Genomic DNA, 12,030 nt, shown 5'->3' on the forward strand with positions numbered 1-12,030 from the left:
CCCATGTGGCAGCAGCATCCTCAACGTTTCCAAGGCGGCACGGGATCCAAAAAAAGGCAAAATAGCCAGAAATTAGGGGTCAAAATAACTCCAAGAAAAGAAAGGTTTATCGTTCATAGAGGCTGACATGTGGGACCCATTAGCCAGTGATACGTCTCAAACGTATCTATAATTTCTTATGTTCCATGCTACTTTTATGATGATACTTACATGTTTTATACACACTTTACATCGTTTTGATGTGTTTTCCGGAACTAACCTATTGACGAGATGCCGAAGGGCCAGTTGCTGTTTTCTGCTGTTTTTGGTTTCAGAAATCCTAGAAAGGAAATATTCTCGGAATCGGACGAAATCAACGCCCAACATCCTATTTTTCCCGGAAGTTTCCAGAGCACCGAAGAAGGGCCAGAGGGGAGCCAGGAGGGCCCCACCCCACAGGGAGGCGTGGCCAAGGGGGGGGTGCCCCCCTAGTGTGTGGGCCCCCCGTGGCCCCTCCGACTCCGCCTCTTCGCCTATTTAGTCGTCCCTGACCTAAATCCTCGACCACGTTCGACGAAACCAGAGAAAACCTTCCAGAGTCGCCGCCATCGCGAAACTCCAATCCGGGGACGAAGTCTTTGTTCCGGCACCTCGCCGGGACGGGGAATTGCCCCGGAGCCATCTCCACCGCCGTCTCCACCGCCATCTTCACCGCCATCGCTGTCTCCTTGATGAGGAGAGAGTAATTCACCCCCGGGGCTAAGGGCTCCGCTGTAGCTATGTGGTTCATCTCTCTCTTTATGTGATCTAGTTGAATATCATCTATGTGCTACTCTAGTGATGTTATTAAAGTACTCTATTTCTCCTCCACGGTATAATGGTGACAGTGTGTGCACCGTGTAGTTCTTGTCGTAGATTATGATCATAATCTCTTGTAGGTTATGGAGTTAATTATTACTATGATAGTATTGATGTGATCTATGCCTCCTTCATAGTGTGATGGTGACAGTGTGCATGCTATGTTAGTTCTTGGTGTAATTGTGTTGATCTATTATGCACTCTAAGGTTATTTAAATATGAACATTGAATATTGTGGAGCTTGTTAACTCCGGCATTGAGGGTTCGTGTAATCCTACACAGTTAGTGGTGTTCATCATCCAACAAAAGAGTGTAGAGTGGTTTTATTATGTGATCAAAGTTGAGAGTGTCCACTAGTGAAAGCAGGATCCCTAGGCCTTGCTTCCAAGCATCGAATCTCCGTTTGTTTACTGTTTTGTTGCATGTTTACTCGCTGCCATATTTTATTCAGATTGCTATTACCACCCATATTCATTCATACCACTTGTATTTCACTATCTCTTCGCCGAACTAGTGGACCTATACATCTGACAAGTGTATTTGGTGTGTTGGGGACACAAGAGACTTCTTGCTTTGTGATTGCAGGGTTGCTTGAGAGGGATATCTTTGACCTCTTCCTCCCCGAGTTCGATAAACCTTGGGTGATCCACTTAAGGGAAACTTGCTGCTGTTCTACAAACCTCTGCTCTTGGAGGCCCAACACTGTCTACAAGAATAGAAGCACCCGTAGACATCAAGCACTTTTCTGGCGCCGTTGCCGGGGAGGTAAGGTAAAAGGTATTCACATCCTCTGACTACTAAGTTATCTCTTAGCATTGTTGCCGGTGTGTGAGTGCTCGAAGCTATTTCCTTTAGATTCTGCAATTGCATCTTTTTGTTTCTTGTTTTTATTTTCACTAGTTAGGCATAATGGAAAACAACAAAAAATTTGGTGAGCTTTTTAATCTTTTTCCTAATTTAGAATTGTTTGATGCGAAAATTAAAAAACCTATGGAACCTTATTTACATGATAGTAGCAATGTTATTAGTATGAATCCAATTAATGCTAATGCTATGGAGAAGTCTAAGCTTGGGGAACCTAGTTTTTGTGATCTTTTTAGCTTCCCATCTTTAGGGGAGAAAATTTGCTCTGATAATATTTTATCTCCCATATGCGATAATTCTAATGATGCTTGTGATATTTTAAATCCATCTATCGAAAGTATTCCATATAAAATCCCTATGAAAATTATTGAACGTGTTATGGATAACCGCTATGAAGGGGATGGAACTATCCATCCCGGAGATCATTTACTGTTTTTGCATGAATTATGCGGGTTATTCAAGTGTGCAGGTATCTCTATGGATGAAGTGAAGAAGAAAATATTCTCTATGTCGCTGTCTGGTAAAGCGGCGCATTGGTACAGATTGCTAAAGAATGGGGACTCTCTTGATTGGAAGGATATTGTGCCTCTATTTTATTCTAAATTCTATCCTCCAAGTGAAATTCACAAAGACCGGAGTCGCATATGTAATTTCTGGCCTCATGATGGAGAGAGTATTGCCCAAGCATGGGGAAGATTGAAGTCTTTAATGCTCAAATGCCCCAATCATGAGCTTCCAGGTAATATCATCATTGATAATTTCTATGCAAGACTTTCTTTTCAAGATAAGACCTTGCTGGATACTACTTGTTCTGGATCATTCACGCGCAACAAAGAAGAGTTTAAAAGGGACCTTCTTGATCGGATTAAGGAGAACGCTGAGGATTGGGAGAACAACAAAGGTAAAGAGTCAGGTATAAATTATGATTATGAATGCATTGAAACTTTTATGGATACTGGTAAATTTCGAAATATGAGTGCTACCTATGGTCTTGACTCTCAAGTTGCTGCAAATCTTTATAAAGCTTTTGCCTCTCATTTTGAATTGCCTAGGAAGAATTTTGATAAGTATCATGAACCTTTTAAAGAGGCTTGTACGAAGGATGAAATTGTTGTTAATGATTGCAATAAACATGCTCAAACTCCTAAGAATGCTATTTCCTATAAGCATGTTAATTTTTGTGGAATGCATAGACCTTGTGGAATTAATCAAATCGAAGATGAATATTATATCCATCATATTAATGAAAAAACTAGAAAGTGGTCTAGGGCGCTAGATGATCTTGGTAAAAAAGCTTGTGTCCTCTATCCTTTTATTTGTGAACTTTGCCATAGAGTGGGTCATTTTAATTTTCAATGCTCCTCCAATGATAATTTGAACCCCATGAGCGCTGCAAATTTGTATTGTGATGATGAAATTACTCCTAATCAAGCATGATGAACTTACTTTATTTTTGTGGTGTGAAGAGTTATCAAGAAAAATTTCTTTGTTAGATATTAATGATCTTGATGTTGATGATGTCCTGCATGGGTGTTTTTCTTATTGCATTGATAATTGCCATACGAATACTTACATACAAAATATTTTAGAAGATGACACCTTGCCAAAATATGATAGGACCGCTATGTGTTTTGAACTTATTAATGAAAAGAAGGAATCCTCCCAAGTTTCTTCTATTGTTTCTGGAAATAAAGCAGGTTATGTGGAGAAGCCTCTCATCAAGCCTTTCCCTCCTAAAGAAGGGAACGAGGAAAAGGAGAAGAAGAAGAAGAAGAAGGGAACGAAGAAGAAGAAGAAGGGGAATAAAAAGAAAGAGGTAACAGCATATCCCCGCGTGTATGAGATAACGATAGGTAACCGTAAGTATGTTGCTCCTGATGATTATTATGATAATGAATCTGAGTACAACGATCTTCCTATGCCCTTTACCTACATTAGTGATCATGATTTGAAAGAGCACACTACTTTTGATATTGCAAATCTCCGGGAAACTAATTCCGAAAATGATGATGTTAATAATTACCATAGTATCGAGTACTATCCATGCTTCCTCCCATAATGATATAGAAAGCTCTAAGCTTGGGGAAGATGTGGTTGAAAATCCTTTTGCTACTCGATCATTATGTGTTTGATACATCTCCTTCTAATAACAATGATGGTATGGTCACGGATAAACCGACTGTGAAAGATAACTATTCTATTTCTTATGATGACACTCGTGCCTCCGACCTTTAATGATTATTATAAAGAATGCTATGATATAGGTTATAACTATCCTTATGAAACTTGTCATAGTTATGATTGGATTGCCAAAAACAATTCCCTTAATATGCAACTTGTTTACCATGTTCAAATTCTTGATAATAATCCTGCTCCAATTACTATTAATGAGAAGAATTCTTCTTATGCCAAAATTAATGATACTCCTATGCATATGAACCATGATAAGAATGTTTTAAGTGATAGGTATATTGTGGATTTCATCAATGATGCTACTTAAAGTTATTATGAGAGAGGGAAACATGGTTATATGCATCTTAATAATATTAAGTTTCCCCTCTTTATGTTGAGAATTTTGAAGTTACTCGTGTTTTATCCTCTTATGCTTGTCACCTTGTTCTTCATGAATTCATTTGTGTACAAGATTCCTATGCATAGGAAGCATGCTAGGCTTAAATTTGTTTTGAATTTGCCTCTTGATGCTCCTTTTTGCTCCAAATACTATTTCTTGCGAGTACATCATTAAAACTGCTAAGCCCATCTTAATTTCTCCTATAAATGTCCCTAGACTACCCGGCCAACCAAGGCATCCAAGAGGGGCAAATGCATCTGATCCGCTCGTTTCACCCGCGTCCAGCCCGCTTTTCACCGTGGCCGTTAGATGCAGTCAAACTTTCCTCACTCGTTCAGCTTCGGAAATACTCTATGACAGATGGGACCTCCTACGTGCGGGACCCGATAGTGAGAGGAAGGCAGGTCCGCTCGTTCGGTCGTTTCCTTCTCCTGTCCACAGACCAGAGGTAAAAACCTAGATCGAACGCGCTCCCCCAATCCTCGCATCCCTCCTCGCTCCCCAATCCCCGCTCCTTCTTTGCTCCCCGAATCCCCGGCGACCTCTCTCTCCCTCTCCCCAACGATGGTGCACCGCCGCTCCCCGAGATGGAGCCGGACGGGCTCGGCCGCTAGGGCAGGCCGGAGGAGGCGACGCAGGTGGGCGGCGGCGCGCCGCCTTGAGAAAATCGTCCACAACTCGGGGGCTCGAGATCTCCGTTCAAGGGCATGCCTAGATGTGATGGGAGCCTTAAAAGAGGGGGTGATTTGGAGGAGGAGAGGTGGAGGTGCAGTGGAGGCGGGGGATGGAGGTGGCTGGAGGCGGTACCTCTACTGCCGCCGCCGCTCTTCAATGTGCCGGTGACGCCGGTGGCGACCAAGCAACAGGACGACGAGGAGGAGGAAAGTCGGAGGTGCAGAGGAGGCAGGGGACAGATGTGGTTGGAGGCCGTGGGTGGCAGGGTCGGTGGGGACTCGGGGTCAAGCGGCAAGATTCGTTCAGGTTTGCTTCACCCTCCCATCCATGTCTCTTCCTCTCGATCTCCCTCTCCTTGCTCTCACTCTTCTCCTGGCTGCAAGGAACGGAGGAGGGGATGAACGAATCTCAGTGAGGCCCTGTCATTGACCGGTTGAGTGGCTGTCGAGCATTATGTTGAAAATTCTTCAAAGGTACATCGCTTCTTTTACTCCTTTGATTTACATGTGTAACAGTTTTGCAAGCTTAGATTCAGAAGTTGGTACTCACATCCGCATATTGTTGGTATGATTCATGGATTGCGATATACTTTGCAAGGCAATGGATTGCTATAAATTTGACCTTCTCATTATGGTGTTCATGTCATGTGCAAAAATAGATTGTATGGACGGAAGGAGGTGCTGAACAGGGCAGCCCAGTGTTCTCTTATCCAGATTTCCGAGGGAATCATCCTTCCATGACAATGGCTAAATCATGTAAGTTTGGTAGCCTCCACTTCAATATTCTATCTTTTAGTATTCTAATAATGGAGTTGGTCCATGTGCAATATTAATTTTCCATTATAGATGTTATTCTCTTCTGAAGATTACTGTCCGGGCACCTCCATTTATATCCTGCTATGTGAAATAGCTGGTTCCGGTTTTCTCGTGTTACGCACTTACACTGCAGACCTTTTGGAAAATCATGGTTTTCTTCGTTCTATAGCACAACGGCAAATATTGAATTTTTTGGTGGGGCTCCTGGTCAGGTGTAAGGCCGCGACACCTGGCGTCGACTGCTGAAGGTATGATTTCTCGTTCTGGTTTGCATATCTGAGTGTGTTGTATGCAGAAAAGTGATTTGATTATTTGTACTTTTGAAGAAACATAAATCTTGGTTGTTGAAATTCTATTAAAAAGACAAGCATATATTCATTTATGATATAGTACCTTCAACATATAGTCTTCTGTAAGTTAAATACCATCAGGTATAATACGAGGCATTTTCTTCATTTGGTTCACAGATTATAGGTACTTATTGTATCCGATTCTTGCATGTTCATGGAGAGCATCCGATGGATATTCTCATACCTCTGTAAATGAACATTGCCTACCTTGTATGTTACGTTCAAATAATTCTATGCTTGTGCAATATATGTCTCGGAATTTCCTTTTTGCATGTGTGCTCTGGTTATCTCTTCTGAAGATTACTGTCCGGGCACCTCCGTTTATATCCTGCTATGTGAAATAGCTGGTTCCCGTTTGCTCGTGTTACACACTTACACTGCTGACCTTTTGGAAAATAATGGTTTTCTTCCTCGTTCTACAGACACAACAACAAATATTGAATTTTTTGGTGGGGCTCCTGGTCGATTGATTTTTCCTCGTAAGGCCGCGACACCTGGCGTCGACTCGCCGAACGTATGATTTCTCGTTCGGTTTGCTTATCCGAGTGTTGTATGCAGAAAAATGATTTGATTATTTGTATTTTTGAAGAAACAGAAATCTTGGTTGTTGGAATTCTATGAAAAAGATAAACTATGTTATATTTGTCGTGACTTAAATCACCATAAAGTGACATAGATGGATGACAAAAAAAAATGGGTCCTTGATTTTGCCAATTACGTCAGTGAGCTACTCCTCTTTGCTGCGCATATGCATATTGGTATGTTAGTGTTACTTTGCGAATGTAAACGCAAGGTTTTGCAGAATACATTACCGTTGATCTGGTGAGGCCCAACCATAGCAAGAAGGGTCAAAGAAAGCCAAACAATAGTCTTTGGTGCGTGCCTGCAATCGTTTGGCCTACAGTTCCTGAAAGTAGGTTCGCTGTTGGTTATGTATTGTGAACTATTTGTTTCCAGTTTTCCTAATAGTGAATTTAGCCTTGGTATCTCCTTTTGATGTGTTGACTAACACATTCACTCCGTGGGTTAGCTAGCAGAGCCTCTTTTCCTTCTACATGATAGTGTTGATTTCTCCGAACGAGTGAACAATGGTTGGACATAGATTAGTCATAACAAGCGAAGTATGGCTGCAATTGTCCATGAAGCACTCCAGCTCCCTGTCACCTTGTTGAAGTGCCCGCACAAGATCTGGACATGCTCTCATATTGCCCCAGGTTATACTGATGGGTCATCGTGGAGATTATGGTAATGTCATGTGTGCTGGATATTTTCTAGCTCTCCTTTTTTTTCTTCTTTGGGTTATCCCCAAAAAAGGCGTGCCAATTGAAAACTGCATTAGTTTCTTAATATTGGTTTTAGCTAACAGTTCAAGTATGAGCTGACATGCATTTGGTGTGACAGAATTTGATGTTGTCCCTTGTCTTGTGTTTAACCTTTTTAAATTTTGGATACAACTCTATGATATGTACCTACAGCTGTTAGATCATATTTTATAGAGCCATCTCGAGAATCTTTGGTATTAGTAAGGTCACCTGTGATGATTTAATATAAGTTTGTCTGTTAGATCCAGCATTTGAATATTTGTTGCTCATGCTAATTTCTAATATAAGTTGGTTATCATCATATTGACATGCTTTACTCTATCGACACCTTCGTCTAAAGGTGGATACCTCCTTTTTACTAATAACTTATTGTTTGTATTTTTTGAATGTGGATTTCATTAGTTGTTCCTATTTTCAAAGCTAATTGAGTGGCATGGCTGTAGTGTGGTGGTACTTTCTATGGAAACCTTAATTTATGTACTCATAAGCATAAAGTTGAGGTGATATTAGTTACCAGATCGTCAAATAGTCAATTTTAGCATCAGGATTCATCTTTGCTCGGTTTTGCATCATGGAATAACAATTTTTCTGAATATGAGAATTGGCTTATTGGATTTACATGTAATTAACAAGTATGTAGTGTTCAACATGGCCACAAAATTAAAATGAAGCTCTTCTGATGTAGTACTCAAAATAAATACATGCACTAAGCTCATTAAGGTATCACGGGGAGAACATGACCTATCTATAGTCTTTAAAGTTCATATCTTTGTTGTGTAGCTTCAGTGCCAGGATACTCATATTGAAATGTCCATCCTTCGATCATTCCAGGTTATAGAATGATGTGCAGGTTCAGGTTTATATAATAGTTTAAGCGATGGTTATGAACTCCCTTATATTTCACTATGTGGTGTGTGCTGTGGCACCCAGCCGCTGAGTCTGGATATGCTTTGTTAGTGGCAGCCCTATTTTTGTTTAGTTTCTCGTTATGAAAGAAGTGGCTCCGTTCTTTGTAAGAGAACAACACTGGTAGAACCAAATTTTCGCTTCACTGTCTGTTGGTTATTGCTTGTTGCATGACCTTATCAGGACAGTATTGCTTGCTGTTATTCAAAACAAACAGCTTCAGTTTCCTTTATATCTCCAAAACCTATATATATCAACACTAATCCTTCAAAAATCTGATCCCCGATGGCCTGATTAGTGACAGTTTGCTCACAAGAGAACCACAATATCTTATTTCGTGCGTCCACGGTCCACACCAGTTTGAGTGCAGTGCACCAGTTATTTCCGACGTGCCTTATTTTTGTTTTTGTTTTTTTTGTGATGTTCAGACTAGGCTGCCGATGGGCAACTTCATCGTGAACAAAGACTCTGGGACGGGGAAATTTAGGGGACTGCTCCAGGTGTTGATTCTGCAAGACAGCAAGCCACCTTAGTGCCAGTCACTTGCTATGTATTGCGAACTGTGCGGTTAAGAAAATGTATGGCGACAGACGACAGTTCCCTTGGGAATTAGTATTCTACAGACTGCATGTATTGCTCCTCTAGGTTAAGAAATTTGTGCTACCACTCTGTTGCCAATGGAGGCATAGATTTATCCTAGCTCGTTACTGTCATCGGCATTATTTGTTTTGTACAACACCTTTTCGATAAAATTCCAGTGAGAAAAAATCAAGTGGATGCAAGGTGGTGAGAGAGTGTCAGCAGCGGCTCGAGCGAAATCGAGCGTGCGGCAGCTCGAGCGCCATTGAGCATGCCGCAGCACCCTTTCTGCGGAAGTGCCATTCAAGACTAGGTGCAGCTTCGGAAGTTGCGCACGTATCGAGTGACTACGAGCATGGCCGAGAGACGATTGTGAGCTTCTCCCAATCCTTCTCTCCCAGCTGATGCAATGTTCTTTATTTTATTTTTTACATGTATGCACAGTTTGTACGGTGAGGTGTTTGGTGTTTGGCTATTTCTCTAGAGTGATAGGTATATCTTCAACTTTTTTTTTCTGGTGGAGTGCTTGATTGAATTACTTGCAGAAAGTATGGTATAGATTTATTTATGTCATAGATAGCAGCACAAACTATACATTGGGTTTTGTTTCTTGTTAAGCTCTATGATGTAGATTTAAATCTTTTAGTATGTCCCTGTCACAGAATTCATTGCTCATTTTATTTCTAGGAGTAAAGCATTGGTGTAGATTTTGGTTTACGGTGGGGCTGTAGCTGCAGTGGCAGAAGGCATCCTGTGAATAATCTTGAGATTGCATTGGAGGCTCCCCTTATTTATATTTATTTGACTAGATATTCTTACAGGATTCAATAAATCCATTTAATCTTGATATGTACATTAATATATTCCTGTTAACTACTACATTGTGCAAACTAAATCATGTGCGTGTGCATAGTATGTCCCAAGACATTTTACAATTAGAGAATTATGCCGCCATTTATAGTGTTCAGTATTGAGACCATTGTATATTTCTCAGGGTAACTTGCAGATTATGGGCACGCCCGAGGGTTGAAGCTTGCTATTTACAGTGATGTTGGGTATGCCAAACACTAATCTGTTCTCATTCTGTTGCAACTAAACTCTGCATACTTCTATGTGATTACTTGAGAATACTGTTTCTATGACATGTCTGGCTTGCTGCTGCTGCCGAGCAAAATCAATGGCTTCTTCAGTTAAACAAGGTACAAACCAGTCTGCATATCCTTTCGTTTATTGGCTGGCAGTTGGTTAAAGTTGAAACATGCCATTTGCGTTTATATTCTGCGAATCAGTCATTTTGTGGAACTGAGCCTGCTCCATTCAATTACGAAACCATCTACTTAGTGCGTCCAGCAATTGTTTTGTTTCTCTTGTTCCTTTTCCAATTGAAAACATGTCATAATATGGCATGAAACGATCGCTATAAAAAATCACAGATTCTACATCTATTGATCAGTTAAGTGTGACATTGCATAAATAATCGTGTGATTAACCATAGATTTTTTTGAGTTAGAAGAAAGGTCAATAGAGAGAAATGTTGGCTGCTAAAGCTAAATACTTATTTGACTTTTTTCTCCTCGTAGATTATGTTCTCAGGAGCAGATCTTGGCAACTGATGCAGAAGTTCCTACAGCTTGGTAATATTTTTTTGTTGGGATGAATTGACTCGGAAGGAAAATCAAGCTCTTTTGACATTTGTTGAGACTAAAGCCTATGCATTTACCAGTGATTTTGTACATACTTATACTTATATTGTTTACTAAACTTTCTATATATGTATTTTGGTAATGCATATATAAAATCTCGAACCGATTTTTTGGGGTTAATTAGATAGATGCCACTGCAATTTTTGGCTATTTGAGAAACACCACTACAACTTTCGTCTTTTGAAAAATGCCACTACAATTTTATATACATTCCATAAAAGCCATTACGTCCATTTAAACACTTATACCGGCTAATATACACTTGTATTTTTAGCTTAGATATGTATACATGGTGGGCTGCACCTGAAAAAGCATAGGAAGGTAACAGTAAAATTAAAAAATAAATGGATAAAATTTTGATAGAATAAAATTGAACAAAATAATATTTAGTCTTAAATATGTACGTTGAAGATCTAAGTTCAACATCTCATACATTAAATCTCATACATGTTCTCATCGTCAAAATGTAATACATTTCTTTTCATTATCAATTTGGTCAGCTAAATCATATTTGGATTAGCGGCCATCATCTACATCATTTGTTTTTGTCCTAGGCATATACGTTATTATGCTAGCTTAAAACTAGCAACCTGAGATGCGGAAACTCAAATCGGTTGAGCAAGTTCCCGTTACACATACGAAGAATAGACAAGAAATACAGTCAATTACGGGAGGAGCTGGCTACCCCCGGTGTTCTACCAAGAATAGACACCGGTGTTTTAGAGTTCCGGTCTGAACTGCCCACGATACATGAGAGTGAGATGCGAATCTTCATTTTTGTTTCGGGTGGAGCTTGCCACCGTGTCCCAGCATCAAGCTAAAGTGAATAGGCCCCACCCTTATACTTATTTTGGACAAAATACAAGTATATTTTGGTCAGTATGTGTGATTAAATAGACATAATGTTGTCTGTAGAACGTACAGAGAATTGTAGTGGTGTTTTCAAAAGACGAAAATTGTAGTGGCGTTTCTCAAATAGTTGGAAATTGCAATGGCCATCTATCTAATTAACCCTTTTTTTTGTCTTGAAATAGATACATTTTTTCTTGGAATTAGTAATTTTCTTTTTATGCTTTTTTTTATTGTGCTACCTCTTTCGATATAATAAGCATAATTTAGTGGAGGAGCTTATACAAAAGCATAAAAGCTAAAAAAATAGTGTGAAATCGTAATAAATTGTGAATGCAAGATAGTAAAGCAGTTAAATTCCGAGCTAATTTTTAATACTAAAATAAGTTAAAACTTATGGTTTAAATTCTAACTTGATAACGTCATTTGCGCGATAGCGCAACGGGTTCCACCACACAGTAAAATCTGATACCCGCTTTTGACTGCAACCGTCCGATGTGGTCATTTTTTTCTCACCTGTTAGTATTCTGAGAGAGTCCATGACGCGTGGGACCAACT

The 12,030-nt window shown here is 40.0% G+C and overlaps 2 long non-coding RNA genes across 2 annotated transcripts; both read left to right on the plus strand.

The window, feature by feature from the left end:
- Positions 1 to 6,658: 6,658 nt before the first annotated feature.
- Positions 6,659 to 8,919, plus strand: LOC124676593. Its single transcript, XR_006993700.1, has 3 exons — positions 6,659 to 7,026; positions 7,196 to 7,358; positions 8,770 to 8,919. It is a non-coding gene; the product is annotated as an uncharacterized LOC124676593 (long non-coding RNA).
- Positions 8,920 to 9,823: 904 nt separating this feature from the next.
- Positions 9,824 to 10,709, plus strand: LOC124676595. The gene is made up of 2 exons (XR_006993701.1): positions 9,824 to 10,119; positions 10,501 to 10,709. It is a non-coding gene; the product is annotated as an uncharacterized LOC124676595 (long non-coding RNA).
- Positions 10,710 to 12,030: the final 1,321 nt, after the last annotated feature.

This window comes from Lolium rigidum, chromosome 7 (genome assembly GCF_022539505.1).
Source record: "Lolium rigidum isolate FL_2022 chromosome 7, APGP_CSIRO_Lrig_0.1, whole genome shotgun sequence".
Taxonomy (NCBI): domain Eukaryota; kingdom Viridiplantae; phylum Streptophyta; class Magnoliopsida; order Poales; family Poaceae; genus Lolium; species Lolium rigidum.